The sequence below is a fragment of the Scylla paramamosain genome, unplaced genomic scaffold (assembly GCF_035594125.1).
Source record: "Scylla paramamosain isolate STU-SP2022 unplaced genomic scaffold, ASM3559412v1 Contig12, whole genome shotgun sequence".
NCBI classification, from domain to species: domain Eukaryota; kingdom Metazoa; phylum Arthropoda; class Malacostraca; order Decapoda; family Portunidae; genus Scylla; species Scylla paramamosain.
This window is the reverse complement of record NW_026973677.1, coordinates 1,052,327-1,070,004: the sequence shown is the minus strand read 5'-3', so window position 1 is coordinate 1,070,004 and position 17,678 is coordinate 1,052,327. Positions and strand designations below refer to the sequence as shown.

Below are 17,678 nucleotides of genomic sequence, written 5' to 3'. Positions count from 1 at the left end.
CAGGTAGGGACGGACAGCAACTAACCCTGGCTGACCGTTCGTCGCCACCTTATCACCCTGCTGCCACCTCACCTCACCTCCCCACTCCCCACTACCACGTCACAAAGACGTGCGGCTTGCGCACCTTGTACAGAGCTTAATCCTCGTCTACATAAGTACACAGATACACGAACTAATTTATAAATAAACAAATAAATAAAACAATTTATATTCAAATTATCATCAGACTGATGATACAATTAGGTAATTTTTATAGAATTAATTACTGAATAAATCAGCAATAATGTTGAATATATTAGATCAAGGTGCAGCTAATGCTTAAGTTAAAATGGGTTACGATAAATTTTATTTAGTAGGGAAAATGAATTTAAAGGTTAATTAGAAGGAGGATTTGATTGTAAAGTAAGTTTAACATGCTTGCTAGATGTAAGGTGTAAAGCATGTACATATCGCCCGTCGCTTTCATTATTAAGATGAGACAAGTCGTAACACAGCAGGCTTACTGGAAAGTGAGCCTGGATACGAGAATCAAAGCACACCTAAAGTTAGTTTCTGTTGCGTTCAAAAGGTTTATTATATATTTAAGACTAGGAGGGACGAGCTTCTTAGCACTAATAAAATTAATCAATAGGACAAAAAAATTTAAATAATGTTTTTTTAGGCTTAAAAGTAGCTATGAAATTAAAGTGTTCTAATTTAGATTTAGGAGAAATAAAATAATTTATTTATGTCGTTGATAAAGTACTAGAATATTGAATCTAACGTAAATTTTTAAGAAATAATGAGTGTATTAGTGGAATGAATATGTAGAATGATTTGAGAAAAATAAAATAAAGATAATTAATTATAATAAAATAATGGAATAAAAAAGGAATTCGACAAAGATTATTTCTTGCCTGCTTATCAAAAACATGTCTTTCTGAGTTTTTTTTATTTTTTTTTTTTATGTAGGAAGGGCACTGGTGCAGCCTGCTCACTGACATGAAATGTTCAATAGCCGCGGTGTGTTGACCGTGCAAAGGTAGCATTATCATCAGTTTGTTAATTGGAAACTTGTATGAATGGTTGGACAAAGAAAAGTCTGTCTCTTTTATCAAAATTGAATTTAACTTCTAAGTGAAAAGGCTTAGATTTTCTAGAGAGGCGATAAGACCCTATAAAGCTTTATAAACTTAATAAGTTTGATGAATTAAAAATAATAAAAACAGACTTAAAAGGTTTATTTGGTTGGGGCGCTAAGGGTATAAATGAAAATAACTGCTATTGTAATTGGACAATTATATGTGATTACAGTTTGTAAGTGATCCTTATATTAAGGATTACAACATCAAGTTACTTTAGGGATAACAGCGTAATTTTATTTATTTATTTATTTATTTATTTATTTATTTATTTATTTATTTATTTATTTTTATTTATTTATTTATTTTTATTTTTGTGAGTCCTTATCAAAAAATAAGTTTGCGACCTTGATGTTGAATCAAAATGTGTTTATAGTGCAGCAGCTATAAAAGAAGGTCTGTGCGACCTTTAATTTTTTACATGATTTGAGTTCAGACCGGCGAGAGTCAGGTCGGTTTCTATCTTCTGGAATTTAGAAAAAAAAAAGTAGTACGAAAGGATTAAGTAATTAAAATTTTTTGTATAATTGAAATACTATTTAGCCAGATAATATGTGCTGGATTTAGGATCTAGTTAAATAGAATACATGTTATAAATAGTAAAACAACTGAATGTAATTGTTTTGTGTTATTAGTGGAGATTGTAATTTACTTAGTTTTAATCATTTGTGTTTTGGCAGGAGTGGCTTTTGTGAAGAGTTATTTGTTAAATATCAATGTTATATTTGCTTCATATTTTTATCGTTACCTTTGAGGTTAATTTAGTTTGCTTCTTGTTTAGCGGAAACTAACCGGACACCTTTTGATTTTACAGAAGGAGAATCAGGGTCAGTTTCGAGGTTCAACACGGAATATAGGAGAGGGGGATTTGCTTTAATTTTTATAGCAGAATATTCAAAAAATTCTTTTTATAAGAGTTCTTTTCGTTATTGTGTTTTTAGGAAGACCTTGCAGGAAAATATTTCATTTAAAGTCTATATTTTTGGCATTCATTTTTGTGTGAGTTCGAGGAAGTTTACCTCGGCTTCGATACGATAAATTGATGTATTTAGCTTGAAAAAAATTTCTTCCAGTTTCTATCAGTTATTTATTGTTTTTTATTGGGGTAAAATCTTTGTTTTGTATCTAATTTATAAATATAATTAAAATAATATGTTAACACAATCGTTAAGAATATTTTTCCTTTTCTGCTACTTTCAAAGTCTGTTTTAAATAAGCTAGACGATCATTTTAATAAATTATGTCATCTTATGAGTAGGAGGGGATTGATAATAAAAGAAAAAAAATGAGAGTTAAAATTTTGCCTGTAAGAACATAGGGTTCTTGAACGGGTCGAGGTCCAATTCAAGTAAGTAGAATCAATACTGAAACCAAAATTCTAAATATAAATTAATTTAAAGGATAAAAAGTTAATCTGCGAAAATTTGATGTATGAGTGAAAGGTAAAATTATAATGATTGCTACTGAGGCAGCTAGAGCGATTACCCCTCCAAGCTTATTTGGAATAGATCGGAGTGCACATGCGAACAAGAAATATCATTGTGGTTGAATATGGGCAGGAGTAACTAGAGGATTAGCTCTAATAAAGTTATCATGATCTAACAAATAAGGATTAAGAAGGGACAGAATAAGTAAAAGTGTAAATATAACAATGAATCCAACAATGTCTTTAAATGTAAAATAAGGATGAAAAGGTACTTTCTAACTGTCTTGATACACCTAGGGGGTTATTAGCACCTGAGTGATGGAGAAAAAAAATATGAATAATAGTTATAGCGGCAATAATGAAAGGAAGGACGAAATGAAAGGTGAAAAATCGAGTTAGTGTGGCATTATCTACTGAAAATCCTCCTCAGATTTATTGTTCTAAATCTGTACCAATGTAGGGAATAGCTGAAAAAAAAAAAAAAAAGATGATTAATAACAGTAGCTCCCCAGAATGACATCTGCCGTCAAGGGAGAACATAACCTAAAAAAAGCTGTTGCTATAACTATAAACAAAATCACTACTGCAACTATTCAAGCATGGAAGATTATATAGGATCCATAATAAATACCTGGTCCAATATGAATATACAGACAGATAAAGAAAAATGATGCTCCATTGGTATGTACAGTTCGGAGAAGTCAGCCACAGTGTACGTCTCAGCAGACATGGGCTACTCTAGAGAATGCTGGATCAAAGTGAGCAGTGTAATGTATAGCTACGAATAAACCGGCAGCAATTTGGATGACAAGACACAATCCTAGCAATGATCCATAGTTTCAAAAAGTTGAAATATTTGAAGGTAGGTGTATATCAGCTAGAAAGTTGTTGACAATTTTAAATAAAAGGTGACATTTTCAGAGAGGTGTTGTCACTAAGGAGAGAGTCGTAAGAGTCCTTTAAATTTATTAGTAATTTTTACCACTACAATTAAAGTTAAGAGTAGATAAAGGATGATAAATGGTGAAAATTATCAAATTAGAACTACAGATTCATCTAATAATAAAAACATTTCATGATTCTAAATTGAGAGATGATAAAGGAGAGTTGGTTACAGCTTCGTTTAGCAAGGGATCTCAGAAAAGAGTAAGTGGAAAAAAAATTAAGAGAAGAAGGATGGAAATAAGGAAGGTGGAATAAGAGGATGAGAATGAGGATGACTCATTAGAAGCTAAAGATGTAATATAAATGAATAATACAAGTATACCTCCTAAGAAAATTATAAAGAGAATATATGAGAATCAGTAAGTGTATGTTGTTAATCCGGCTGAAGGAGAAATTGGATGGTTTGAATTAACAAGGTTAAACCTATAGGTAAAGGATGAATTAACCGTGTAAATGATACAGATAAAACTAAAATGAAGGGAATAAAAAGAAAGGTCATATCAAAGAAAAGTTTAAATAAAATATTAGTTTTGGGAATTAAAGATAAAGAAATCTTCTCTTTTTCTTTGAAGTTTTAAGAAAAAAAAATTTCATTATTGGTTTACAAGACCAAGGTTTTAAGTTAAGCTATTACTAATGGTAAGTTTTAGAAGTATAATGATTTTTGTTCCTATAGTTATAATTTTTTGTGGGGTTTGAGGGTTCATTACGTGCAATAAGCATATATTAAATTCTTTGTTAAGTCTTGAGTTTACAATGCTTGGATTTTTTTTGGCTTATAAGAACGCAGTTGACTTTAGTGGAGAGATAAATTTATTTTTCTTTATTTTTTTTTCACGTTGGCTGCGTGTGAGGGGTCTTTAGGTTTAACTATATTGATTTTAGTAGTACGAAGCCATGGAAATTATGTTTTTAAGATATTTTATTTATTGGAATGATAAAATTTATAATTCCTTTAATTATATTGATAAAGTTTAATAATGAATGAAAGACAGTTCAGGTGGATTTATTTATTTATTTTTTTTGGATTTTTAATTAGTATAAGTTATCATATTTTTTTCTTTTTTAATATAGGATTTAGATTGGGATTAGATTATATTAGATATACTTTAATTCTATAAAAGATTTAAATTGTTTCTTTAATTGTAATTTCTAGTCAGAAAATCAAGAATTTAGGAAATTTTAGTGAAAGATTTATTATTAGAAATATTATGTTATTATCTTTTTTAATATTAACTTTTCCTTCTGTAGATTATTTAATATTTTATATTAGATTTGAGGTTTCTTTAATTCCAACATTAATTTTGATTCTAGGTTGAGGGTATCAACCTGAGCGTGTACAGGCAGGAATCTATATACTTTTTTCTATACTTTAGCATTTTCTTTATCTTTATTGGTGTCTTTGTTTATTATTTAATGACAGGGAGATTAACTATAAGCTTAAGGGTTCCTATAGAAGGAGTAGATTATTTATATAGATTTTGGTATGTAAGAACTGTTTTGGCATTTTTGGTTAAATGACCTATCTTTATATTCCATTTATGGTTGCCAGAGGCTCACGTTGAAGCACCTGTTGCAGGTTCTATAATTTTAGCAGGAGTTTTACTAAAATTAGGAGGTTATGGTTTAATTCGAGTATTTGTAATGTTTCAAGAAGTAAATAAAGAATTTTGTTGACTTTGAGTCAGTTTAGGAATTGTAGGAGGAGATTATATTAGTTTAATGCGTATACGACAAGTAGACATAAAGTGTTCAATTGCTTATTCTTCTGTTGTACACATAAGGTTAGTGTTATGTGGGATTGTAATTTTTAGTTGATGGGGATTACCTGGAAGTGTAATATTGATAGTTGGACATGGTTTATGTTCCTCTGGTTTACTTTGCTTAGCTAATATAGTTTATGAACGTACTGGAAGACGAAGACTGATAGTCAATAAAGAATTATTAGCATTTATACCTAGAATAGGACTATGATGATTTTTACTAAGAGCAAGGAATATGGCCAGACCACCTTCCTTAAATGTAGCACCAGAGATTATATTAATCTTAACAGTTTTGAGCTGAAGAAAGATTTCTATTGTAGGACTTAGACTACTATCTCTCTCTTTTTTTTTTTTTTTTTTGTGCAAGTTACACTTTATACATATATAGATTGAGACAGCATGGGGTTTTTTATAACTTTATATTCATGTTGTTCAGGAAAAGTTAGAGAGTATCTGAAAATTTTTTTTATATTGATTTCCTTTAAATGTAATAATTATAAATAGAGCTTTATTAATAACTTAATTTTTTTTAAATAATTAAAAGAGTGATTTGGAAAATTTCTCTACATGAAATTAGAATAGTGGTTTTGTTCAGCTATTTGTGGGACTTTAGCACTGGCAAAAACTGAAAGAGGTACTATAGATGTAACTGAAAGAGAACTTTTAGGTTAATAAGAAGGGTGATTGTATTTACTTTGGTTTTAGATTGGATCTCTTTATTATTTATGAGATTTGTGTTTGTAATTTCTGGCAGAGTTATTTTTTATAGAGGGAGTTGTATAGCCGATGATAAGACTTTTAATCGATTTATATATCTTGTTTTGGCTTTCATTCTTTCTATAAGGTTTATAGTATTAAGACCTAATTCAATCAGACTTTTATTGGGTTGAGATAGATTGGGATTAGTGACTCATGCCTTAGTAATTTATTATCAGAATGAAAAGTCTGCAAACGCAGGAATATTAACTATTCCTTCAAACCGTGTAGGTGATGTAGCAATTTTATTGAGAACTAGATTAATGAGAAGATTAGGAGGGTGAAATTTTTTGTTTTAAAGGTATTATATAGACGAGAGATTATTATTATTATTATTATTATTATTATTATTATTATTATTATTATTATTATTATTATTATTATTATTATCATCATTATTATTATTATTTTTTTTTGTTTTATTTATTTATTCTTATTTATTTCAGCAATAAATAAAAGGGCTCAAATTCCTTTTTCTGCGTGACTGGCGGCTGCTGTAGCGGCTCCAACACCTGTCTCAGCTTTAGTTCATTCTTCAACACTAGTGACTGCTGAGGTTTATTTAATAATTCCATTTAGAGCTGCTTCAGAGGGATCTGTCGTTCAAAGAGTATTGTTGATTACTTCATGTTTGACAATATTTATAGCGGGACTAGGAGCAAATTCTGAGTATGATCTCAAAAAAATTATTGCTTTATCAACATTAAGTCAAGTAGGAGTTATATTAAGAACTTTATCTTTAGGTTATACGGATCTGGCTTTTTTTCATTTACTGAGTCTTGCTTTGTTTAAAGCTTTACTTTTTTATATGTGCTAGTGTTGTAATTCATAGAGTGGCTGGTTATCAGGATATTCGACTTACAGGAAATTTAGTTAAACTTATGCCTCTGACAGTATCATGCATAACTGTAGCCAACTTAGCTCAATGCGAATTCCCTTTTATAACAGGATTTTATTCAAAGGATACAATTTTAGAAGTTGCTTTTATAAGATGAGTCAGTTTTATTGCATTGTTCTTATATGTGATGGCAACAGGATTGACAGTAATGTACACTTTGCGTTTAATTCTTTATTCTCTTTCAGGAGAATATAATTTGAGATGTATCACTAATCTTTCGGATGAGGAGTTTTTAATAACTAACTCAGTAAGAATTTTAGGATTAGGAGCTATCTTAGGAGGATCCCCATTAAGATGAAGATTGTTTCCAGAATATTAGATAATTTGTTTAAGGACAATAATGAAAATAATAATATTAGCAGTAAGGATTTTAGGAGGTTTAGTAGGTTATATACTAAATCTAACTAGAGTAAATTACACATTAAAAAGAGAAAATAACTATAATTCAGTTGTAATAATAGGATCAATATGGCTTGTATCTTTACTGAGTACTTTAAAATTAAGGGAAAACAGATTGAAGACAGGGTCAGGTTTAGGAAAAGTAGCCGATAAAGGTTGATTTGAGTTTTATGGGGGACAAGGTTTATAGTATTTATTTTCATATATTTTTCTATATTTTTAATTCTTTACAGTTAAACAATTAAAGTGTTTATAAAAGTATCTGTAATTGTAATTATTATTTTTACAGTTTTTTTTAATTTAAATTTATATAATTTAAAAGAATATCGCTTTGAAGCTGCAAAGGTAGACGGAAAGTCTTGTAAGTATATTCAAATTGTTAGCTTGTGGCGCTTATGATGTAATATTTACTTTGAGTTTAAGGTAAAAAAAAAAAAAATAAAAAATAATATGGTATTTTTAGAAAAATATTTCAGCTTTATAATAAAATGTAACGTGTTACTTACACTATAAATATAGGAACATCAACGGAGTTCAACGGCTTAAAAAAAGTTAGAAGTTTTTCTTTTTGTCATAATGTTCCATCTTGATTAGAAGAATTACTTCAATCTTGTTTTTAACAGTAACGTACCTTTGTTTTGGTTTGAATCATAATTATTAGAGGCTTAAAGGCCAAAGTTTAGGTCGAAACTAAATGTGATAATTTCGCTTTCTAATAGATAAAATTTAATAAAACCAGTTTACTAAAACACTTTATGAATGCAACTCATATGTCATACAATTTGACTGTGGTCTTAAAGTATTAATCAGATCCTTCTAAAGTTCCCTGTACTCACTCGTAGTAAAGGCCTAAGAGAAAAATAAGAAGAGAGCTCTAGTAAACAATCAAGAAAATACTTCAGTAATGTTAAAAAAAAATTGATGCTGAAGCTAAAAGTAATGTAATCTCTAAAAAAAAAAAAAAAAAAAAATTACAGCAATTAGAAAAAAAATCGAAGCTGAACCTTTAGGATTAAATCCACATTCATAAGGAGAATTTTTTTTTTCGGTTGATATTTTTTTTTTATTTGGGATACTAAGGTTATAAAAATATAACAAATAATTAAAGTTAGTAAAAATACAAAATAAAGTATTGCAAGAATTATTTTTCTAGGCATTCTAGACTTTCTGATTGGATATACTTTATATATTAAAAAAAATAGCCTCCTCATCAGTAAATAAAGACGTAAGGGAATAATCAAACTATCTCAACAAAGTGTCAGTATGATGCGGCTGCTTCGAATCCAACATGACGATTACATGAAAAGTGACAAAATATTGACACAAAAAAATAAAAAAAGTAGAAATGAGGTTCCAATAATTCCATGAAGACCATGAAGCCTGTAGCTACAAAAAAAAAAAAAAAGTAGAGCCAAACGCGGAGTCAACAATAGTGAAAGGAGCCTCAAAAATACTTGAAAGCTTGAAGAAGAGTATCCTAAAACAATTGTAAGGCCTAGTCTTTGAATGGCTTGCCTATGACTAGATTCTATAATAGCATGATGAGCTCAAGTTACGGTAGTTCCTCAAGACAAAAGAATAGTAGTGTTTAATAAGGAAATTTGAAATGGGTTGAAAGGTTGAATACCGTAAGGAGGTCAATTTATCCCAATTTCAATCGTTGGGGCTAATCTACTATGAAAAAAAAAAAGCTCAGGAAAATGAAAAAAAAAAAAGAAGAATACTTCTGAGGCAATAAATATAGTTATTCCCCATCGTAAGCCTTTTACTACTACAGAGGTATGGAGTCCTTGGAATGTACCCTCTCCAGTAATATCACGTCATCTTTGATATATGGTAAGGAGAATAGCAACAAGTCTTAATAACAAAAAAAAAAGAAAAAAAATTGTTATACTGGTGAAATCATTTCATTAAACCTGTATTTAATATTATTGCCCTAATAGAACCAGTTAAAGGCCGTGGTCTTATATCTTCTAAATGGTAAAAACCGTGAGATGATGTCATTAGTTAATTTCTCTGGTGTAAAGAGTTCGTAAGACAGCAAAAACTTGGGACTGAATAATTGCAACAGCTCATTCTAAGGTTAATAGTAAAATCTGAGAAAAAAAAAAAAATATGAATAGATAAAAGAAATGAGGATGTTATAGATGGTCCAGTATTAGCTAATAAGGTTAAAAAAAGATGGCCTGCAATTATATTAGCTGCTAATCGCACAGCTAAAGTCCCGGGTAAAGTAATGTTTCTGATAGTTTTAATTAAAACTATAAATGGTACAAGGACAGGAGTTCCTTGAGGAACTAAATGAGCGAATATATGTTGAGTGTGGTTAATTCAGCCTCTAAGTATTAAAGTTACTCATGAGGGCAATGAAAGTGCTAAGGTTATTGCTGTGTGTCTAGATCTTGTAAAAATGTAAGGCAATAAACCTTAAAAATGTTATAAAGAACTAAAGAAAACAAAGCAACGAAAAATATAGTTGAACCTAAAGAATATGAAGTTAAAAGGGCTTTAGATTCTTTGTGTAAAGTACAAATAATTTCACTTCAGCATAGAGATCATCGTGAAGGAGAAGCTCAGTTAAGGTAAGGAATAAATAGGAGCCCTACAAAAGTGGAAATTCAGTTTAATGAAAAGTTTAAGATTCTTGAAGAAGGTTAAAAAATTGAGAATAAATTAGCTATAATTTTCAAGAAGATTGTAGGATTAGATAAGGCTCAGTGATCTTAGAATTTTTTTTTTTTCAAAAGGTACAGAAAAAAAATAATTTAAGGATATGAAAATAATTAATGATAACAGAAAAAGAGAAATAAAGATAAAGTCGAAGCAAAGGAGCTATTTTAGGCATTAAGAAATATCTTAGGAGATAACTTTAACATGATAAATTGATATTAAAATTTAAGTAATTTCTTGTCACCAGAAGTAGGCGCAATACTATAATAGGTTTAAAAGACCTACACTTACTTTCAGTCATCGGGTGAGTCAGAATATGAAGAAATTCAATTTAGAAAAAATCGTGTTTACACTTTCAATCACAATAGGTATAAATCTATGATTAGCACCACAAAGTTCTGATCATTGACTATAAAATAATCCTGGACGAGATATTATGAATCTAGTTTGATTAAGTCAACCAGGAATAGCGTCTGCTTTTACACCTAAGGCTGGGACAGTTCAAGAGTGAATGACATCCGCTGCGGTGATTACAATACGAATTTGTGTATTTATTGGAAGAACAGTTCGATTATCTGCATGTAAGAGACGAAATCCAGAAAAGTCTAGTTCATTAGTAGGAGTTATATAAGAATGAAATTCTACATTAAGAAAGTCAGAGTATTCATAACTTCAATATCATTGATGACCGACAGTTTTAAGAGAAATGGAAGGATTATTAACTTCATCAAGAAGGTATAAAAGTCGCAGAGAAGGGAGAGCAATGAAAATCAAAATAATTCAATAGTTTGATGTTCTAATATAAATAGATTAAAAAGAGAGTTTCTGAGAAGTGATGCTAATATATATCCCACAAAGGTAATGATTATAATAAGAACAACTATAATGTGATCATGGATAAAGATGAATTGTTCCATTAAAGGGAAAGCTTCGTCTTGAAGGCCTAGAAAACTTCATGTTGACATTAATAAATGTATTTTCTAAAAGAAGATAAATAAATCTTCTTAGTAGGAGCTTAAATCCTATACATCTTTCTGCCATTTTAGAAGTTAGCAGTAAGTGGAATTTCTATATGAGTGATCAGCGGGTGGGTGTGAGTGGTTTCATTCAACTGAAGAGGCAGGAAAGGGGAGAATAGAACAGGACGATTAGAAATTAAAGCTTCTCAAATGATAATTATAAAAATTAATATAGCAACAAGATATACTATAGATCCTTTGGAAGAAACAATATTTCATGTTGCGTAGGAAACATGAAATATTGTTTCTTCCATAGGATATTGTTGCGTAGGCAACATGAAATATTGTTTGTTCCATAGGTTTCTTCCATGAAATATCGGCGGGTAATCAGAGTAACGTGGAGGTATTCCGTTAAGTGCTATGAAATGTTGAGGGAAGAAAGTGATATTTACACCGATGAATATGACAGTAAAGTGGATTCCTATTCATTTAGGGTTAAGTGATAAGCCTTTAAAAAGGTGGAATCAATGTGCAATACCTGCACAAATACCGAGTACAGCCCCTATAGATAAAACATAATGAAAATGAGCTACAACGTAATAAGTATCATGAACAATAATATCAATTGATGAATTTGCCAGGACAACACTTGTTAAACCTCCAACAGTAAATAAAGAAATAAAGCCTAAAGCTCACAATATCGAGGGACTATAGTTAATTTGTGTTGCAAGTAGGGTTCTAAGTCATCTGAAAATTTTAATACCTGTAGGAACAGCAGAAATTTTTGTGGCTGATGTGAAGTAAGCTCGTGTATCAACGACTATACTTTCTGTAAATATATGGTGAGCTCAGAGGATAAATCTTGAAATTCCAGTAGCCATTATAGCACAGATCATACCTAATGTCTACACTTCCGATCTACTACAAATCACTAGTAATCCTATTTACGGATATGCAGATGATGTGACACTTGTTGCTACTGTTGAGTCACCGAATTCACGTCTTGATGTTAGTACATCCCTGAATGAGGATCTCAGACGTATATCTGACTGGTGTCGCACCTGGAACATGAAACTGAATGCATCAAAATCAAAATGCTTGTGTATTTCACGCTCTCGCACGCTAAATCCCCTTCACGGCCCTCTGCTTGTTGATGGCGCGCCTCTGACAGTATGTGATGAGCTTGATATTTTGGGTGTCAGATTCGACTCAAAACTGTCTTTTGAACGGCACATCAGGCGTCTTGTCAGTTCTGCCTCGCAAAAGCTTGGCGTTGTGAGGAAGGCTTACCGGATTTTTGGTGACCAGTCTATCTCTGCCAGCTGCTTCCGGTGTTTTATTCTTCCACTGCTGGAGTATTGTGCTCCTGTGTGGTCTTCCGCAGCTGTGTCCCACCTCCGTCTCATTGACAGAGTTGTCTCCTCCGCTAGGTTCCTCTTTGGTGGCGAAGCAGCTTGGGATCTTGGTCACCGACGCAATGTCAGCAGTGTCTGCATGCTATATAAGATCCATGCCAACCAGTTTCACCCGCTGAATGCCTCCATCCCAAACGCATTTGTGCCCACCAGAAACACTCGACTTGCGTCAAATTCACATGCGCGCTGCTTACAGCAGGTTAGGTGTCACACCAGTCAGTTTCAGCGAAGCTTTGTTCCTTGTGCTGTAAGACTTTGGAACATGCTTGACGAGGGCACATGCACTGCGAGTGATGTGCAAAAATTCAAGTCTGCTTCGAACAAAATCTTGAAGAGTCTAGTCAATTAAACTCTGGTTGCTTTTGCAGCTATACCTGTGATAAATTATGTAACTATACCTGTGATTTTATACCATCAAGTTTTAAGTAGTTATACTACATTTACTCGTGTTGTCTGACATATATTAAATAAGTCAGAATTGTTGATTTTTTTGTTGAATTTTTTTGTGAGTTTTAATAATTCTCAGTTCGTTGAGGCGTTCTTTATAATTGTTTAACCTATTTTCTCCTCCTGCTCTGATTTCATCCTACTATTGTGCTAATTGCTTTTCCTTTCTTCTTTCTACGGTCAAGGTGGGTGGGGGTTGTCATCTGGCAACTTATAGCGCTTGCGCTTGTCCCACTCTGCCTTCTCCGTTAGGTTTAATAATAATAATAATAATAATGCACCGAATGATTCTTTTTTCCCGATTTCTTGTCTTACAATATGGGAAACTACTCCAAAGGCTGGTAAAATGAGAATATAAACTTCAGGGTGACCAAAAAATCAAAATAGATATTGATATAAAACAGGATCACCACCTCCAGCGGGGTCAAAGAAAGATGTATTAAGATTTCGGTTAGTTAAAAGCATGGTGATTGCTCCTGCTGATACAGGTAAGGATGAAAGTAAGAGAATGGCAGTAATAAAAACAGTTCATACAAACAAAGGTATTTGATTTATTCTTATTCCAAAGGATCGTATGTTAATTACAGTTGTTATAAAACTAACTGCTCCAAGAATTGAGGACACACCAGCAAGGTGAAGAGAAAAAATACCAAGATCAACTGATGCTCCTGCATGTGCAATAGCTGCTGCTGAAGGAGGCTAAACAGTTCAATCTGTACCAGCTCCTCTTTCCACTATACCTCTTATTAGAAGAAGAGTTAAAGAAGGAGGCAAAAGTCAGAATCTTATGTTACTTATACGAGGGAACGCTATATCAGGGGCTCCTTATATAAGAGGGACTAGTCAATTACCAAATCCTACAGTTATAATTGGTATAACTATGAAGAAGGTTATAACAAAGGCATGGGCGGTAACTACAACACTGTAAATTTGATCGTTGCCGATAAATGTGCCTGGCTGACCTGATTCGGCTCGAATAATTATAGTTAACGAGGTTCCTACTATACCAGACCATGCTCCAAAAATGAAATAGCGTACTAATGTCTTTATGATTTGTAGAAAAGAATCATCGTTGCATAATAAGATGGCTGAAAAGTGCAGGCGTTACATTGCAAATCTAAAAACAAGGTAAAAACTTTCTTATTAGGTTCTATAGAAAAATATAAATAATATTAGATTGCAAATCTAAAGATGTGTGGAAACACTGGAATTTAGGATTTCAAAAGATTTTTTTTTTTTTTTTTTGGCTTTGAAGGCCTTTAGTTTAATATAACTTAAAATTCTAGGTTAAATATGGAATAGGAAAACATATTCCAAACATATTAGTGAAAGTAACAAAGATTAAGATAAGAGAAAATGTTACCAGTGGTTTAATTTTAAGGGAAGTGGTAAATGAAGGAAATGATAATGGCAATATTGGAACAAAGAGACGTAGATAGAAATAAAGAGTAATAAGACTTAAGAAAGAGAAGAATTAAAAGAGAGAAAATTATTATTTTAGAAGAGAGTAGTTGAATTATAATTCATTTAGGTGTAAATCCTGAAAAGGGAGGAAGACCTAAAGATAAGAAATTTATTGGTAAAAAAAAAGAAGTTTTAGGGCAATCTTCCTTTTGTTTTGAATTATTATAACGGAAATTGATGAAGACTGAGTAATAAAGAGTAAAATAATCACAGAGCCTGAAATAAAGGAGTAGAAGATTAAGTAAATGAGTCATATTATATCACTGATTGATATAACAATAAGTATTAAGATATATGGTTAACTGAAGAGAAGGCGATAAGTTTACGTAGTTTTGTAACATTTAAGCCACCTAAGGCTCCAATTAAAGAAGAATTATGTGCTGCTAAAGTAATTAAGGTTACTAAGTTTGAAGAGTAGGTTAAATAGGGAATTAAAAACAAAGGAGTTATTTTTTGGATTGTTAAGAGAATAAAAGCTTGAGGTCAATAACTTGCGGAAGCCAAAAATGTAACGGAGCTGAAGCCAAAAATGTAACGGACCTGCTCATAATTTTAAAAGTAAAGATATACTAAATAAAGAATAAGAAAAGTCATTCGAGTATATATATATATATATATATATATATATATATATATATATATATATATATATATATATATATATATATATATATATATATATATATATATATATATATATATATATATATATATATATATATATATATACTCGTATAGAGAGAGAGAGAGAGAGAGAGAGAGAGAGAGAGAGAGAGAGAGAGAGAGAGAGAGAGAGAGAGAGAGAGAGAGAGAGAGAGAGAGAGAGAGAGAGAGAGAGAGAGAGAATTAAGATAGTAGATGCTAGAGCTTGAATTAGAAAATATTTAATTGCAGCTTCAGTTAGATACGGGCATAATTTAGTTGCAATGAGAGGAATAAATGATAAAAGATTTAGTTCTAGCCCGAGTCAAGCCCCAAACCAAGAAGGAGAAGAAATAGATGATAAAAGATACCTGTTAGTAAAGTACAGAAAAATAATAGGTAGGAAACTGGAAATGTCATTAAAAAGAGAAAGGTTGAAGCTTTCATTTACGAGGTATGAGCCCATTAGCTTAGTTAGCTTATCTTTGAAAATATTATTTGTTGGTGTATAGCGCACATAAAGTTTTGATCTTTAAAGAAGCAGTGTAAATTCGCTATAAATAATATAGGTATAAGAAATGCATTATTAGCTCTATCAAAGCTACCCTTTTAAGTCAGGCACTATATTAATATAAAAAAGATATTTAAAAAAATCAAATAAAAAGTACTTTAGAAATAAAGTAGTACAAATAAGAAAATGAAAGAAAAAATAAATGAAAGAAAGTGATACATAGGAAAGACTAATTAATATAAGAGGACAAAATATTAAAGTGACATTTCAAGTTTATATGAATAGAATGTGTATTTCTCTGAGTGTTTAGGGATATATATATATATATATATATATATATATATATATATATATATATATATATATATATATATATATATATATATATATATATATATATATATATATATATATATATATGCATTTATTTTAATTAAATTTATTTATTAAAAAATATATTAGTTAAGAAAACTGATATAATTAAAGATTCGTATATAATATTTATCTTCTTCTCACTCTAATAAAAAGTAATCTCCGCGGTCTCAGGTCCATAAGCCTTCTGAGGGTTTAGGCCAGCAGGGGCATGGAAAACATCATTGCGAAGAATTTTAATAGGGCGCATGAAGTAGTCAGAGGGTGGAGGAGAGGGAGGAACAAGCCTTGAATCGTCCAAGGTAGAGTTTTTAGCAAAGGTTTGAGCAAAGAGTTCAGCTTTAGAAATAGATGTGATAGCAGTGGTGCCATCTGGTTGAAATAAAGAAGGGAAAGAAGAAGAAGCATAGTTATTGGAGATATTTTTGGATAGATGCCAGATGTCATGAGGGGAGTTAAATCTTGAAAGGTTTTGACATATTCTGTTAATGAAGGAGTTTTTGGCTAGTTGGAGAACAGACTTGGTTTGGTTCCGGGCAGAAATATAAAGTGCATGAGATTCTGGTGATGGAAGGTCTAAATACCTTTGGTGGGCCACCTCTCTATCATGTATAACACGAGAACAGACTGTGTTAAACCAAGGTTTGGAAGGTTTAGGTCGAGAAAAAGAGTGAGGAATGTACGCCTCCATGCCAGACACTATCACCTCTGTTATGCGCTCAGCACACAAAGACGGGTCTCTGACACAGAAGCAGTAGTCATTCCAAGGAAAATCAGCAAAATACCTCCTCAGGTCCTCCAACTAGCAGAGGCAAAACGCCAGAGGCACCTTCGCTTAGGGGGATCCTGAGGAGGGATTGGAGCGATAGGACAAGATACAGATATGAGATTGTGATTGGAGGAGCCCAACGGAGAAGAGAGGGTGACAGCATAAGCAGAAGGATTAGAGGTCAGGAAAAGGTCAAGAATGTTGGGCGTATCTCCAAGATGGTCAGGAATACGAGTAGGGTGTTGCACCAGTTGCTCTAGGTCATGGAGGATAGCAAAGTTGAAGGCTAGTTCACCAGGATAGTCAGTGAAGAGGGAGGAAAGCCAAAGCTGGTGGTGAATATTGAAGTCTCCAAGAATGGAGATCTCTGCAAAAGGGAAGAGGGTCAGAATGTGCTCCACTTTGGAAGTTAAGTAGTCAAAGAATTTCTTATAGTCAGAGAAGTTAGGTTAGAGATATACAGCACAGATAAATTCAGTTTGAGAGTGACTCTGTAGTTGTAGCCGGATGGTGGAAAACTCGGAAGATTCAAGAGCGTGGGCACGAGAGCAAGTTAAGTCATTGCGCACATAAACGCAACATCCGGCTTTGGATCGAAAATGAGGATAAAGTAGGAGGGAACAGAAAAGGGGCTACTGTCAGTTGCCTCAGACACTTGAGTTTGAGTGAGGAAAAGAAAATGAGGTTTAGAAGAGCAGATGGGTTGTTCTACAGATTGAAAATTAGATCTTAGACCGCGAATGTTCCAGAAGTTAATGAAGAAAAATTTGAGGGGGGTGTCAAGAAACTCAGGGTCGTCGTCAGAAAGGCAGTCTGACCTGGGGACATTTGTGGTCCCCTCCCCAGATGGGGACTCCGAGGCCTGTTTGCTTGTCTGTTTCCATATTTGTCTATATGTTTGCTGTCTGAAACGGATTTTCGTTAAAACCTATTTGCCTGTTTGCTTGTCTGTTTCCATATTTGTCTATATGTTTGCTGTCTGAAACGGATTTTCGTTAAAACCTATTTAAGTGAAAGGAATATCATTGATCATCAAGGAATAATGGTTAGATTTTCAGGCGGATCTAGACCCGTGTGCGCCTCCAGAATGTTGCTCAGATTGTCGCGTGGCACAAGTCTGC

The 17,678-nt window shown here is 32.2% G+C and overlaps 3 pseudogenes; all 3 read right to left on the bottom strand.

Moving 5' to 3' along the window:
- Positions 1-8,518: 8,518 nt before the first annotated feature.
- LOC135097129 (cytochrome c oxidase subunit 3-like) lies at positions 8,519-9,408 on the bottom strand (annotated as a pseudogene).
- A 1,612-nt stretch (positions 9,409-11,020) lies between these two features.
- Positions 11,021-12,441, bottom strand: LOC135097115 (cytochrome c oxidase subunit 1-like; annotated as a pseudogene).
- A 736-nt stretch (positions 12,442-13,177) lies between these two features.
- Positions 13,178-17,385, bottom strand: LOC135097114 (cytochrome c oxidase subunit 1-like; annotated as a pseudogene).
- Between the last annotated feature and the right edge of the window lie 293 nt (positions 17,386-17,678).